Here is a 16,740-nt window from a genome sequence, read left to right as displayed (position 1 = left end):
GAATGATACACCATAACCAACTGGGTTTTATCTCAGATATGCAAGTCTGGTTCAACCTTTGAAAATCAATTAATGTAATCCATCACATCAACAGACTAAAGATTTAAAAATCGTATGATTATATCAATAAATGCAAAAAAAATTTAACAAAATCCAACACTCATTCATGAGTTTTTATCAGCAAACTAGAAGTACAGGGAACTTCTCAAACTTTGTAAATAATATCTACAAAATATCTTCAGCAAGCATTCCACTTAATGATAAGATACTAGAAATTTTCCCAACTAAGATCACAAACCAGGCAGGAATGTCCCTTCTCACCACTGCTCCTCAACATCATACTAGAAATCCTACCCAATGCACTAAGACAGGTAAAGGAAAAAAAAGGTATATAGATTGGAAAGGAAGAAGTAAAACTATCTTTATTCATAGGTGGTGTCATGGTCTACAGAAAAAATTTGTAAGAATTGACCAGAAAAAGAAAAAAAATAAAAATTAAAAAACCCTCCTAGAACTAATAAATAATTATAGCAATTTTGCAATATTACAGGATACAAGGTCAATATATAATAATTTATTACAACAATGAACAAATGGAATTTAAATTAAAAACACAATTCCATTTACATTAACATGGTCCAAAATGAAATATTTATTATAAGTCTAACAACCTTATTTTTTAGGATATTTTAAAATCTTATGAAACTATCAAAGGAGAACTTAAGAAATAGTCCATGTATATGAACAGGAAGACTTGTCAAAATGTCAATTCTTCACAACTTGGTCTATAAATTTAATACAGTACCAATCAAAATCCAATAAATTATTTTGTGGATACTTACAAATCCATTATAATGCTTATATTAAAAGGGAAATGCCCAGCATAGCCAACTTATTATTGATGTCAGGGAACCCACACAATCTGACTTCAAGACTTAACTACATAGTTACAGTAATCAAGACAAAGTGGTGCTGGTGAAATACAGAAAAATAGACTGAAGTAACAGAATATGGAAACTAGAAATGAATACACATACATATTGGTCAACTGACAGCAAAAACAATGCAATGAAGCAAAGAAAGTCTCTTCAGTAAATGGTGCTGGAACAAGTCAACATCCACAGCAACAAAGAAATGAAGTTAGATACTGATCTTAACACCTTTTAGGGAAATTAACCTGAAACAGATCGGAGGCCTCTACATGTAAAATAAAACTAAAACTTCCTGATGCATGACATAAGATAAAACCTAAGTTATCTTGGTTATGATGATGACTTTTTAGATAAAATACCAAAGACATGATCCATGAAAGTAACAATTGATGAGCTGGACCTAATCAAAATTTAAAATTCTAGGGACGCCTGGGTGGCTCAGTTGGTTAGACGACTGCCTTCGGCTCAGGGCGTGATCCTGGAGTCCTGGGATCGAGTCCCACATCGGGCTCCCAGCTCCATGGGGAGTCTGCTTCGCTCTCTGACCTTCTCCTCGCTCATGCTCTCTCTCACTGTCTCTCTCTCTCTCAAATAAATAAATAAAAAAATCTTTAAAAAAAAAAAATTTAAAATTCTACTCTGTGAAAAACAGAAGAGAATAAAGAAAAGCCAAATCAGGATAAAATATTTGCAAGACATATCTGATAAAGAACTATTTCCCAAAACATACAGAAAACTCTTAAAACTCAACAATTAGGGCACAAGACCTAAACATTCCATTATACATGTATAGATAGATAAAGATATAGATACAGATATAGATATCTATCTATATAAATATAGATATAGATATAGATCTATATAGATCTATATCTATTTATTTATAGATAGATATCTATATCTGTATCTATATCTATATCTTTATCTATATCTATATCTGCATCTATATAGATACAGATATAGATATCAGTATCTATATCTATAGCTACATCTATATCTACATCTGCATCCATATCTACATCTATATATCTCACATCTTCTTTAACCATTCATCTATCAATAGGGTAGCATGTTAATCCTTTAATGACTATTTTATTACAATGTTTTAAAAGTTATTTTCTAAATGGCTGCTCTAGGATTTTCTGTTCTGTTTGATGAGACATTGTCATCACAGCTGTCTTTAATACTTGGAACTTGGATTCCCTTACTTCTTTGAATGTATTTGGTTGCCTGATTTGAGATTTTTCACTGTTAAATCAAACATCTGGGCCCTCTTAAAGTCGCTTTCTGTTACTTGCTACTTTTCCTGTATTGAGATACAGCTTCCTGTTTCTTTTCATGCTCATAATATTTTGTTGAAAACTTAAACTTTTCAGTAATATTGCAGTAATTCTGGATACTATGTACTCCACTCCCATCCCCAGAACCTATTTATTTTCAGAACCTTTTTTTGTTACCAGTGTCTTTATTTATTTAGTAACTTGGCTAGACTGTTTTAGTCAAGTCTATTTTCCCCGTGTTGTAAAATTTCTGATGTCACTCTTTAAAGGACAACTTTTTTGGTACCCACAACAATCACCCTGGGATTCCCATGGTTTTAACTGGGTTTTCTTTGACTTTCTCATTATCTCATATCTCTATAAACTCTCTTCCTTATTGTTATTACACCAACTATTGTGCTCCATAGTTCCATACAGAGCTCCATATGCTGGATGATTGCCCTATTACTTTCAAACAGTGTCCTTGGGCATATATTGCTCCACAAGCTGACCCAAGTAAATTCAGATAAAGACAGTGTTTTAGACCAATCTTCATGTTTTTTTTTTTGTTGTTGTTGTTGTTGTTTTGTTTTGTTTTGTTTGTTTTTCTTGTCCTCAAAGGGCTCTTCGTATGTGTATTTTTCCCTAGTACTCTCTGGTACGTCATGGCTTATAGCTTAGCTTATATCACTCTTAGAGCTACAAGTCTCCACTTAACTGATTGCCATGAATGTTTCCATTGTTTTGGAGAGTGCCCTTCGTTTTTAATTTCCTCACATTCTTTTTTTAAAAGATCTTGGCTCTCTTCTCCTGGTGTGGAATCAGGCTATCAGAACTCCAGTGTTCTCAGCCTGCCATTCCTGAGGCAGATCCTCTGACTTATTATGGGAGGTAAGTGGAGAAAGGGAGCCCTGACCCCACCAGGAATTTAGCCTCTGTAACTTGGAGGGGAGAGTTTGAGAAATAGTTGTGACCTCTCTCTCCAAGTGACATTGGGGATTAAAGGGAGAAGGAATCCCATAGCCTTGGTCACATATACCTGGAGTGGAACCTCCATTAAGCTGAGCTGGTAGAGTAGAGGATGGGGGGAAGTGGGTCATCATTCATAGACTTGTGCTGTTCTTACAGAGATTTAGTAGATTTTCTTGAATAAATGTTTTTCCACTTGTTTGTTCTTAGGATAATTTCCAGATATCCTATTCTTAAAAAAAAAAAAATTACCTATTATATTTGTTTCATGGTCGAATGAGTGAATAAGCCTTCTCACACTACCATTACAGAAGTGATTCTCACACTGGTCTTTCGGACCAAGCATGAGTAAGGTGAGCATCGAGTAATCTCCAGGATAGAAGATATTATCATAAAATCCTCCCCCTCTCTACAATTCACACATCGTTTAAAAATGCCATTGTTCTAATAATTTTGTCAAAAAGATATTCATGACTAATAAACTCTTACAGTTTATTAGTTGTCAGTTTAAATACACAGACACACACAGAGATACACATCCACACACATAATATTACCCCACATGGGGACATGATGCTTCTGACAAGAAGCCTCCTGACAATCAGCATGTGTGGCTGAGAGTTATCCCAAATAACTACATTCAAAGAACATTTCTATACTAACATCTGAATGTTTCATCCGAATGATTACATTCTTAGGCTCTTTCTATAATTTTGGACTATTTCAATTTTAATTCATTCCACTGAAAAATGAGCCATTGAACACCTATTATGGGCCAGACAGGAAATGAGGGTAGAATTTCCTTTTTTTTTTTTTTTTTAGAGATTTTAATTATTTAGTTGACAGAGAGGGAAAGAGAGAGTGAGCACAAGCAGGAGGGAGCAGCAGTCAGAGGGAGAAAGAGAAGTAGGCTCCCCACGGAGCAGAGAGCCAAATGGGAGCTCTATCCCAGGACCCTGAGATCAGGTTGTGAGCTGAAGGCAGACACTTAACCAATAGAACCAACCAAGTGTCCCTTTGGTTTTCATTTTAAGGATATTTTCATTTGATACAGAGCAAGGTAGAAGCACTGTTCAAAGAGTTCTGTTATCATTGATCCCTGTCAACCTCCAATGTGTCTTTTCTGAGAACCACTTCCTTGGTACAGTCCATCATCACATCTGACCCAAGCTACATTTGATTCCACTGGTGCATTAACTGCTGCACACCAGCAGCAATTGATAGAAATATATCTATCTATGAGCATATACATATGCTCATCACATATGTAATATTTAAATTAAAATTTTCATTTTGAGATACCATAGTTTTGTAGTTCCATGTACCCTGACTCAGTTTCCCCCAGTGATAATATCCTGTAAAACTATAGAATGATACCATGATATTTACATTATACATTATATAGTATCATATTACAAAAAGATATGTATGTTATACAATCCACCAATTTTATTCAGATTTCCCGTTTTCCTTATACTCGTGCACACACAAATGTGTGTGTGTGTATATGTTGCATGCATCTAGTTCTATGCAATTTTGTCACGTGCAGCTTCATCACCATACACAGTCAAGATACAGAATAGTTCCATCACTATGTGACCCTCTTTTATTTCATTGTTAAGGTTTTCTCACTTTTCATTTCACTCAATAGACTTTATAATAAACACTTGAAACACTTTTATGGTGGTTGTTCTAAAATTTGTCCTTGATGGTGTGCCTGGGTGGCTCAGTCATTTGAAGGTGTGACCCTTGATTTCAGTCAGTTCAAGGTATGACCCTTGATTTCAGTCATGTTGTTAGGGTCATGAGATTGAGCCCCATGTGGGGCTCTGCACTCAGTGGGGAGTCTGCTTGAGATTCCTTCTCTCTCTCCTTCTGCACCATCCCCGCTCACTTGCATACACACTCTCTCTAAAATTAATAAACAAAATCTCCAAAAATAAAACAAAAAATACAATTCTTCTTAGATAATTCCAACATCAGATTCATCTCAGTGTTGGCATCAGTTGATTACCTTTTCTCTCAAACATTGTGATATTCCTTTCCCTCAGTATGACAGGTGATTTTCAGTTGTACACTCAATATTCTGGTTATTGTGTGAGGAAACTCTGTGTCCAATTTCCATCTTTTATTTTAGGATTTATTCTGTTTTATTTATCCTCCAGGCTTTGGCTTACTTTTGTAAGTTGTGGTTTTAATGACAATTTGATTTTTTGAGCCTTCATGGTACTCTTCTGGTTTGCTCACTTTATTGGTTGCTGTTCAGACTCTGTCACCGGTTGCTGCTAGTACTGCGTATGATGGCAGAGATTCCTCAAGTGAGTTACCTGCTGCTTCTAAGTAGGGGAAGGGACAATCTGAACCATGAGTGCATCCCAGGAGGGGCTTCTTGTTGCACTTGCCTTCTGGCCACACAGTGTCTCTTGTGATGGAAGAGAGTCTCAGGTTTAGTGGATGAGGAAATCTTTTCTCTTGGTCTTTTATTGCTGGAAGAGCTCCCAATTAATGGCCTGGGGGTACAGATGGGATCTCTTGGTTTTGTCAGCTGATCTCTCATTCAACCATGGAAAGGAATGAAACTCCCTTGGACACATTATGTGTGTAGGTTTGGATTCAGAAAATGTCAGGTCTGAGTTAGTTTACTCTATTGGATGGGTTTTGTGATACGCTATAGCAGTGATGTACTTTCACTGCCAATGTCTCTAATATTTTTCTTTTACACTTTACTCAGAATTCTCCTTGATTTTACCTTGTAGTATTTACAAGATTTAAAATTATGCTTAGTGGGAAGGAGTAGGGAAAAAAAAAAAAAGGTCTGTCCCATTATTTCTAAATGCAGAAATTTTTATGGTCTGTGGGACAGCTGGTGGCTCAGTCAGTTAAGCATCTGACTCTTGATTTCAGCTCAGGTTATGATCTCAGGGTCCTGGGATTGAGACCCAGGTGGGTCTCTGCTCCCAGTGGGGAGTCTGCTTGAGGATTCTCTCTATCTCCCTCTGTCCATCTCCCACTAAAATAAATAGAATAAATCTTAAAAAACCAAGAAATCTCTATGTATGTAATTTTTAAAAAATTTTAATAGTCAAATTAAAAAAGTAAAGAGATGAAATTAATTTATTAGTATATTATCCAATATACCCAAAATATTATTTTAACATATAACCACTATAACCATTGATCTATTTTTATTTAAATTAATTAGCCAACATCTAGTACATTGTTTTTGATGTAGTGTTCAATGACTCATTAGCTGTGTATAACAACCAGTGATCATCAGATCATGTGCCTTCCTTAATGCCCATCTATTTTACACTTTTTTCTTCCCATACTACTTGAAATTTGCTATATGTTATAATCACAGTTCATCTCAATTTATATCAGTCTCATTTCATGTACTTAACAACCTCATGTTGTTAGTGACCACCATATTGGATAGTACAATTCTAGACATTTTTATTTATTATATGCACAGTTTTTATGATGATTTAAAAAAAATCTGGTAATATTTCTTCTTGTATAAAACCCTTCAGAGACTTTCCAATCAACAATGGAAATATTCCAAAAATTCTAATCATAGCTTCCAAGGCACAGAATGAGGTAATGTTTCTTCATTTTTTCCCCTGTTGATTCTTAGTAACAATTCACATGTTAGCTTAATTGTCACACCCTCAGGGAAGCTTTCCCCAATCCCCAAAATAAGTCAGGTGTCCCTGTTAATACGTCTCAGTGTGCATTGTGCTTTTCCTGTGCAGCCCTTATCACAAATTTATATAACATATTAAATTATGTAGCTATTTGTTTGTTGATTATATTCTATTTTACACTGTATGCTCCATGGAAGCTGTATCTTATCTATCCCATTCATTACTGTATCCCCAGTGTCGATTACAATACCTGTTGTTCAAATGAATAAATGAATTTCACTAATTCAAATGTGGAAGCTAGAAGCTAAAATCTCCCTATTCTAAAAATGACCACCACAGGACTTGTAAATGGTTAGTTTTCAAATGCATAAGGAATGATATTTTAAATCATTAATTAAATACTAGCTCATTTCTTGTTTTATGGTACATTGAAATTTATATGAAATGTTTATTTGCTAGTATATCCTATGTTCACAATCCCAAATGTTATGTCTGTCTCTAGATACTATTTGCAAAGGAAATATAAAATGGATTCCCAGAGAAACCCTGTAAATAGTGTCTTACACAGACACTAATAAGCACTATTATCTAACATTAGGTAATATTAGATAATAATATTAAATACTAATAGATAATGATCAGAATTTGGAAGGATTTCCTTGATGGTTTTGTTCTTGTGTTCTCTCTCATCTGTGAATTGGAATATGGTGATTGAAACCATGTTGAAGAACTAGAAAGAAGACAAGCAGTCCTGATTAGTGAACCTCAGCTTCTTTTCACTTAATGGCTTCCAAATTATTTTTTATAAGTTCTGTCCTATGGGCTTGTTTCCAGCAGCCTTCTGAGTTATACAGTATAAGGCAGAAATGTTTATTTTCACTGGATTTGTCTAGGACTTTCAGTAAGTTAAATTCCAAAGAAAATTTTGGGGAAAAAAATCTATGTAGCTTTTTGCTTCTTTGATAGGACATCAGGTTGGGGACTTTCATTTGGAGAAAACTTGAGTGTGCGTGTTATATGTGTGTGTGTGTGCACATGTGCATGTGCATGTGTCACTCTATAGTCACCTTCATTAAATTATTTATCCAGGGTTAGGTTTCTCTTTCCACTCTATACACTTAGGACCAACATCTATCACTTTCTTTTCTAAATTGAAATATCCTGGAATTTAAACTTTTGTAATTCTCTTTCCCCAAATTATAGTTGGAAAGCTAAAGTGTTATAAAATCTTCCAAATTCAAATCTTAGTGTGCTTTGGCTGCTGTCTGATTATCTATGAAAACATATGTAGGTAGAGCTGAGGTGTAGAAATACAGAAAAATAGGTATAGATACAGAGTCAACTATAAATAGATATTTTGAAAGATTGAGCTATAATGATATTATACTGTAATACTCAGTATTATAATACTCCATTCTACTATTTTCCCTTAACTTGGATTGCTTTTGAGTAAAGTATTTCCATACTTGGGGGCAGAATTCTGCATGTACAGATTTTTAGTATGCAATTTGCCCAAAACTTGCTATACACACACATATACTTGCCATATATATGTATATATACACACACATACATTTTTGATAAATGGATAAAACAAAGACATTATTAAATTGTTTCAAATACCAATTTTGAATAGAAAAAAAAAAGATTTAGATTGTGTTCACCTAAGCTGATCCAGTATTTCTAAACAGTCTTCTGGTTAAGTCAGTGTAGAGTAGTTAATATTACTTGTTTCCACATGGTAATTATAAAGGCAGGTGATGGTGTGGTCACCAATTTGGCTATTTAATGTAAGCAAATGGAGTATCCTTTTTCTACCATTTGAAAACATTTTGTTCAGTTATCCTTAATAGTGGCAATATTTCTCTATACCCTCAGTTTTAAAAATATCACTCTAAATGATCCTCCTTAATGAAATTTTATGGAGTACCCATCAAGTGCGTATCGCTGTATTAGGTATACTCCTAAGATAATTCCACCATTACTGAAGATAAGATTTCCTATATGAGAATTATAGTCTCTTCAGATCAAATGAGCTTACACTGAATCCCATTTCAACTGAGCTTTATTTGGGTTCTTAGTATAAATCACTTCACTAGTGAGCGTAGGGCTTTAAAAAAAAATCATCACTAATTTTTAAACAATTTGAGAAAATGAAAACTGTGAAGACTATTGAATACGCATTGGTTTTGGAATTAAGACTGTCCCATTACCTCAGCCATGTCCTTCACCAAATTCTCTTTGGAATCGTCATGAGGAGGAATGATACGTCTTTCTCTACACATTGGCCAGATCAGACACATTTTCGTATCAATGAAGTCTGTTTCAAAGGCACATTGCCAAGATGATAATTTACCACAAACAAAATAAACAAGACAGAGGATGGGATATCAGACCCAGACAGAAAGCTTGGAGAGTGTGGAGGAGTTCTCTCCCAACACCGCTGGTGTTGTCTCTGTGGGAGCAAACCATGGTATTGAAAAAGCCCCCCAAATTGGAAAGCTTTTAAATTATAGATTTTAATACAAAATCATACATAGTTAATACTGTAAATACCTTCACACTAGCGTGTTCATATGTACAGCTGTATGGGTGCACGTTTGTGTGTGTGTGTATGCATATGTATCTATGGTTGACCCTTGAAGAACAGGGGTTTGAAATGTGTCGGTCCCTTTATATTCAGATTTTTTCAGATAAAAGCAGGACAGTACTGTAAAAGTATTTCCTTCTTCCTCATGATTTTCTCAATAATACTTACTTTTTTCTAGCTTACTTTATTGTTAGAATACAGTAAACAAAACACATAACAAGCAAAATATGTGTTAATTTGCTGTTTATTCTAGCCATTAAGTCCTTGGGTCAACAATGGGGCTATGAGTAGTTAAGGTTTAGGAGAGTCAAAAGTTTAAATGCTGATTTTTGACTTTGTAGGGGGTCAGCACTCTTAACCCTCATATGGTCCAAGGACCTATACCATATTATGTATGTATGTACTGATGGTTAAAAATTAACCTATAATTAGGATTATATAAAGTTTCACCAACAAAAGATATATAGAGAGATATAGAGATATCTCTCTCTCTCCCTCCCTGTATGTTTGTGTGTGTGTGTGTGTGTGTGTGTGTGTATATCTATATATATAGATATATATATATATATATATATAGTTTTGTTTTGTTTTTCCCCCCTGCAGCTCTTTTAGGTCTCAAAATTTTCAGGGGAAAAAAAAAAGTACTAAAACTTTGTCACACAGATTCAACATCAGCTACAGCAGCTGTCTCCCTGTCACCAACAAAACAACAAAATAAATTATGCATCGTGCTTTTAAAAAATTCCTGGGGACAAAAGTGATTTGATCAATTTAAGACCCAATGAAGATGGCACTTTAATCTACTACCTCTGATCTGTATATCAATGAAATATGTGCAGGGTGGAGAGGAAGGATCCCTTGAAGAACTGGAACAGATCAAAGACACTGGGAGGAGGGGGAAGTTTCAGTAAGCACCCAGAGAAGTGCTGGGGAAAAGGACCCAATCTAGCCAGAATGAAAGACAGGACCTTCAGGGAAATAAGGGAAAACTCCCCGTGTTCATATGCCAAGCATTGTACATGGGGTGTTTTAGTCCCTGAGAATAATGCAGTTAACATTAACAGAGGTGAGGGCGACAGGCCCTGCAGAGAAGTAAGAGCAGGCAAAACGTGTGGGAACTGTAATTTCATACCCATAAGGACGAACACTTTGATAGGACGCAGCAGGCAAAATGACTGATGAAGGATGGATCCCAGGACAGTGGATGTGGGGAAAATAAGAGCAGCAGGTCCTGGGTAAGTGAGTAAGTAAACCCAGAGAGGAACTAGTTGGAGTGGAAAGCCTCAGAGTTGCCGAGAAATTTAATCAGAGAAAGAGATTAGGAGTGGAGCAGAGAGATGCTCAGAGGAGGAAACAGGAGGAGACCCGTGGCTCTCAGTGGATCTCACTGTGAGAAGATCTGGGGAGGTAATGAGGTGTGGGCAGTGTAATTGAGAAGGGAGCAGGAGGGAACTTAGATACATGAATAACCAAGGTAGGGTTAAGAGACCATTTGGCAATTATTTTGTAGTAACTGGCTGGTGATAATTGGAGCTGGGAAGAAATGGGAGCTGCGGGTGTGTCTAGACCCAAATGCAAGGCAAACAGAGAAAGGGCTGCAAGTGTCAACATCAAGCTGGTAAGTTTCGGTTGTAGGTTTCAGTACATAATCAGAGTTTTATTGTCATCAACTTTGTTATACTTAAAACAGTTGCGCCACCTCTCCCCACCCCCAGAGAAGCCTGGGAGTTAAATAGGCAATGCCATTGTTCTTTGTGCTCTTACACACACACACACACACACACACACACACACCATATGCATATGTTCACATGTTTGAGTTCATATTGACATATTGATAATCAAATCACCGTGTCCTCTGTTCAATGTGTGACTCAGTTCTAGCTCTGGACATGAAATGATGATCCTCTCTTCTAGAAACACACAATCTAGAAATGGAGGAGATGGCTCCTTTTATTTATTTTTTAAGTTTTATTTTATTTTTTCAGTGTTCCAAGATTCATTTTTTATGCGTCACACCCAGTGCTCCATGCAATAGGTGCCCTCCTTAATACCCACCAAGATGGCTCCTTTTAAAACAGCTTATCAAGCTGACAATTGCTATCCTGGGAATGGAAACAGAGTAATGAGGGAACATATAGAAGACAAGCAATTAGTTGCCAGGGGCAGGAAATGCCACACTGTTCCAGCTAATTAAATAATTTGTTTAAAAGAAGGGTTGCTCTGTATTACATACCTGGATTATCATTTTGTGGAAGTTCCATATCTACATTAGCAGTCTTGCCATGGCTAGTTTCAGAGTGATTTCCCATCTTGTTTCTGTTAATTCTGCTTTTCCCCATAGTGGGAAGCCCTTTTTAAAACCCTTTAAAAATTGTCCCAGTGGTTTCCTGCATAGTGTGAGGGTCCCACTGTGATCCTCCTGATTTTTTTAGTTAATGTGACTTTTTGTTATAAAAATAAATTTGGAGTAAGTGTAAGTGGCAAGAGAAAATTTGTTTTGTTGTTTTTTCTGAAATCTACAGTTTGTAGATAGATCATGGGATATCATCATTTGGGCATACCATTAGATCGAAGAATGACATGGTGGCAAAATTTTATCAAGTACACATTTTATTTTATTTCACTTTTATTTTATTTACATTTGTTTTATTTATTTTTTTAAGATTTTATTTATTTATTTGACAGAGATCACAAGTAAGCAGAGAGGCAGGCAGAGAGAAAGGGGGAAGCAGACTCCCCACTGAGCAGAGAGCTGGATGCAGGGCTCCATCCCAGGACCCCAAGACCATAACCTGAGCTGAAGGCAGAGGCAGAGGCCCAACCCACTGAACCACCCAGGGACCCTTTTATTTTATTTTATATTTTATTTTATTTTGGGTTATATAGTGTCTGCATTGCAAAAGACTGAATAAGAAGTACTAGAGAAAAAGTAGAATTGCCTCCTGGTTTTCCCACTCCAATATATAAAACTCTTAATTTTCCAGCTCCTGGGGAATGATGGGTGCTGCAGGTGCCTTTTCACATGATTTTGATGAGTTAGATGCCATTCAGATCAATGCAGTGGCTCGAAGACTGATTTTTTGGATACCTTGAGACAGAACTTCATGCAAAGGGTGACAAGAAAATTCAAAGTGGTGGCTTTGATAAATAGCAGCTGGTGATTATGTTTCCTTCGGACACGAGTGTCCGCAGCTCCATGAATGCCATTGCGACTGGTATGTTTGAAGGAAGCAATTGCACAAATAGGCAATGGGTTTAATATTAACAGCAAAGTTTCAACCCGGGTAATGTGCATCTACCACAAAGAAAGCACATTTTGCATGGTTTTATTACAAAAATGAATTATAAACTTTCTAAGGTGGTAATATTGGGAAAATTTTCTCATTGTGGACTTACAGCTATTACAAAAACTCTGTAAATTCTTCAATGGCCCAGCATTCAATCTATCTTCTACATGCTGTGTCCCACGAAAGTCCAGTGAGGAAAAAAAAAAATCCAGTAAGTGCTGGGATATGAACATCCATCTCAAATACAAAAATGTCAAGGTTACCTTCCTTAAAACAATATTTTTTAAGCAATGATTTTATGTATGACTGGAAATGGTCTTTCTCATTAATGCCTTGTGTGTGGTTGTTTTCCAGTACCCATAGCCTGACTTCTTTACTGGAACAACATATCCATTATAGATATAAGAAAAATTTTTTTTTTGCAGAAACTGCCTTTACATTTATTGAGCCATATTAGCTAACCTCTTTTTAAAATATTTGTCCAGGGAGCCAGGGTGGCTCAGTGGGTTAAGCCTCTGCCTTTAGCTCAGGTCATGATCTCAGGGTCCTGGGATCAAGTCCAACATCAGGCTCTCTGCTTAGTGACAAGCCTGCTTCCTCTTCTCTCTCTGCCTACTTCTGATCTCTCTCTCTGTCAAATAAATAAATAAAATCTTAAAAAAAAACAAAAAACAAAAAACAAAAAAAAACTGTCCATACATCTTTTGCTAATTGAACATGAAGTGGAAAGAATGTGCTCCAGGGAAGCAAAGGGAGGAAGCGGTGACACAGATCTGGGTGTATTTCCCAGGCCCCCACCATGGTAGTAGCCCTGGGACAATGCAGGCAAAGCACAGGGCTGAAGCTGTGACATTCAGCTCAGTCATTTTCTTGTTCTGAGCTTGGGCAGGCTGCTTCACCCCTCTGAAATGAGGCCTCTCTATATGTGAAATGGAATGATGATATGTGCCCGAGACACATCACAAACTTGCTGGGAGAACTGAATGAGAATTCTGAGATGTCTAGAACGCCCTGCCCTGTTCTGACTCCAGGAATCACCTGGGTGACTTTGGACTTGTTTTCCTCACTTCTGTCTGCCTGGTTTCCTGATCAAGAGAATGGTGGGAGCAAAATTGTCTACCTCTTTGTGAGCTGTAGTTGAGGATCGTATGAGATCATGTGTGCAAAATATTTAGCAGAGCACCTAATCTGCTGTCATAGCCCAACAGATGACGCCAGTATTATTCTTTTTGTAGAAGCATTCAGAGTTTACTGGGAAAGTAGTTTGACTGAATTGCAACCATTCAAGTTTCTTTGCTATGTACATCGTATACACCAGAATGGTTTTTATGGTTCTCATTGTGTCTTTGCAGTTAAATCACATGTATTTCGGCAGGTGATTTTCATTCATTAGGGTGTTCCGGGAACGGTACTGTTTTTCATAGCAGAGGGAGATCTTGCTTCCTTGATGGATGGCAGTGAATCTCCCTGGGATCATGTCACGTGATGAAACAGGCATTAAAACAACAACAACTAAGTCGCCTCCTCTTTTTTGTTACTTGCCTTTGTTACGCTCTCTCTGGTGCACTGCTCTTGGCATAACTCAGGCAGTGGGCTCTCAATGCCAAGGCTAACACCGTGGTGAAGAAGTGAAACAAATCTCCGCTAAAAGTTTTAACCAGATTTCCTCCATTTAAAAATGATGATTTATGGTTACGAGTCCTCAGTTTAATATGCATTAAGAATTCAAATGCTGTTGCGATAATTTTTGAGTAAAAGCTGCTTTTTAGGACTACCTTTGCACATTTTCTTCGCAAGCAATAATTCTTCATCTATGGAGTAATTTATTTCTTCTGGTTTTAATATGTTACAGATGAATGGTTGTATGTCTTTCCTGTTAGAGCATTACAAGACAGGCCACTTTTGCATTAGGCTGGTACTACAACAGATACCTGTGGTGCTCTTCATGGTTCATGTGGTACTAATTTAAATGGGAAGTTGCACATATTTCATTGAAACACTTGGTAAAGCCAGCTTTCACAGAAGGGTGCAAATGATGGACTGTTCTCTGTGTGCAGCCGAACTGCTTTAAATGTGTCAGAGAGGGTTATGGATCATTTCATTCACCCATCAACTCTGGTCCGCTGTGTGTACAAATCACAGCAGAGTGTCATCCAACAGAACATTCCTGACAATACTAGAACATTTATAGTACTGCCATTTTTAATAGGAGTTCTGCAACCCCGTTTAAATCGTATTACCTCTTTAACACTTTCCTTCCTGACCCTTTTCTCCAGCTGGCTTGGCGGAGGTTGCAAGGTTGACTGGGGTTTATTATCACCGTTCAGCCCTGGAGCGAGAGTGTTTGGGCAGATCTCACTTCACACCGCATTTGGATCCTAACCTGCACTATCGCTACTCCTATTAAGAGCTACATGTGCCTTTTTTCTTTTATCAAAAGCAATGCCCTGATCCCTTCGTGGTTGGTTCTTGGGCACGCTGACCCATAACATCTCAAACAGGCAGTTCTGGGTTCCAAGGACTCCTAAGTGTTACTTGATTACTAAATCCCCTGCTTTGCCTTTGACATGTACTCTAAAGCTTTCAGTTATTATGATTGTTTTTTCCTAATTGTGGGATTCTATACATTTTTTTTAAAGATTTTGTTTTATCAAAATAAAACAGCTCAGGGACTACTGAGAATAAGTGTATCGAGTTCTGTTTTCTGCAGCTCAAATTATAGGTTTCTGGACAGTTGGGCAAAAACCTGACTCGGAATGAAATTATGAAGATTCCCCCTAACATTGTCCAGGCCACCATAATGAAAGAGAAAGAGGCATCCCATGTATTTTGGGACCTCATGACATTGTTTACATATTTTTAAAATTGAGGTGTAGTTGGCATACAACATTATATTCATTTCAGGCTATTACTTATTTTTTGATGCTTATTTCAGCTGGCTGGCTGGTGATACTAGTAGTTACTTTCCATGTAAATTGGTAAGGAAATGTGCTTTACAAGTTAAAGCTCATTGCTGATCAGAAGAATCTAAGGCAAGTTTAAAAAAAAAATGTCATTTTGATGGATTCCTTTCTCACATTGAGGTCCTTAATCCATTTTGAATCTATTTTTGTGTGTGGTATAAGGAAATGGTCCAATTTCATTTTTCTGCACGTGGCTGTCCAATTTTCCCAACACCATTTATTGAAGAGGCTGTCTTTTTTCCATTGGACATTCTTTCCTGCTTTGTCGAAGATTAGTTGACCATAGAGTTGAGGGTCTATTTCTGGGCTCTCTATTCTGTTCCATTGGTCTATGTGTCTGTTTTTGTGCCAGTACCATGCTGTCTTGATGATGACAGCTTTGTAATAAAGCTTGAAGTCCGGAATTGTGATGCCACCAACTTTGGCTTTGTTTTTCAATATCCCTTTGGCTATTCGAGGTCTTTTCTGGTTCCATATAAATTTTTAAATTATTTGTTCCATTTCTTTGAAAAAGATGGATGGTACTTTGATAGGAATTGCATTAAATGTGTAGAATGCTTTAGGTAGCATAGACATTTTCACAATATTTATTCTTCCAATCCAGGAGCATGGAACATTTTTCCATTTCTTTGTGTCTTCCTCAATTTCTTTCATGAGTACTTTATAGTTTTCTGACAGATGCTGGCGAGGATGCGGAGAAAGGGGAACGCTCTTACACTGTTGGTGGGAATGCAAGCTGGTGCAACCACTCTGGAAAACAGCATGGAGGTTCCTCAAAATGTTGAAAATAGAACTGCCCTATGACCCAGCAATTGCACTACTGGGAATTTACACTAAGGATACAAACATAGTGATCCAAAGGGGCACGTGCACCCGAATGTTTATAGCAGCAATGTCCACAATAGCCAAACTATGGAAAGAACCTAGATGTCCATCAACAGATGAATGGATCAAGAAGATGTGGTATATATACACAATGGAATACTATGCAGCCATCAAAAGAAACGAAATCTTGCCATTTGCGACAACATGGATGGAACTAGAGCGTATCATGCTTAGCGAAATAAGTCAAGCGGAGAAAGACAAATATCAT

Source organism: Neovison vison, chromosome 8 (assembly GCF_020171115.1).
Source record: "Neovison vison isolate M4711 chromosome 8, ASM_NN_V1, whole genome shotgun sequence".
Lineage (NCBI taxonomy): Eukaryota > Metazoa > Chordata > Mammalia > Carnivora > Mustelidae > Neogale > Neogale vison.
Note: the sequence above shows the minus strand (reverse complement) of the source record.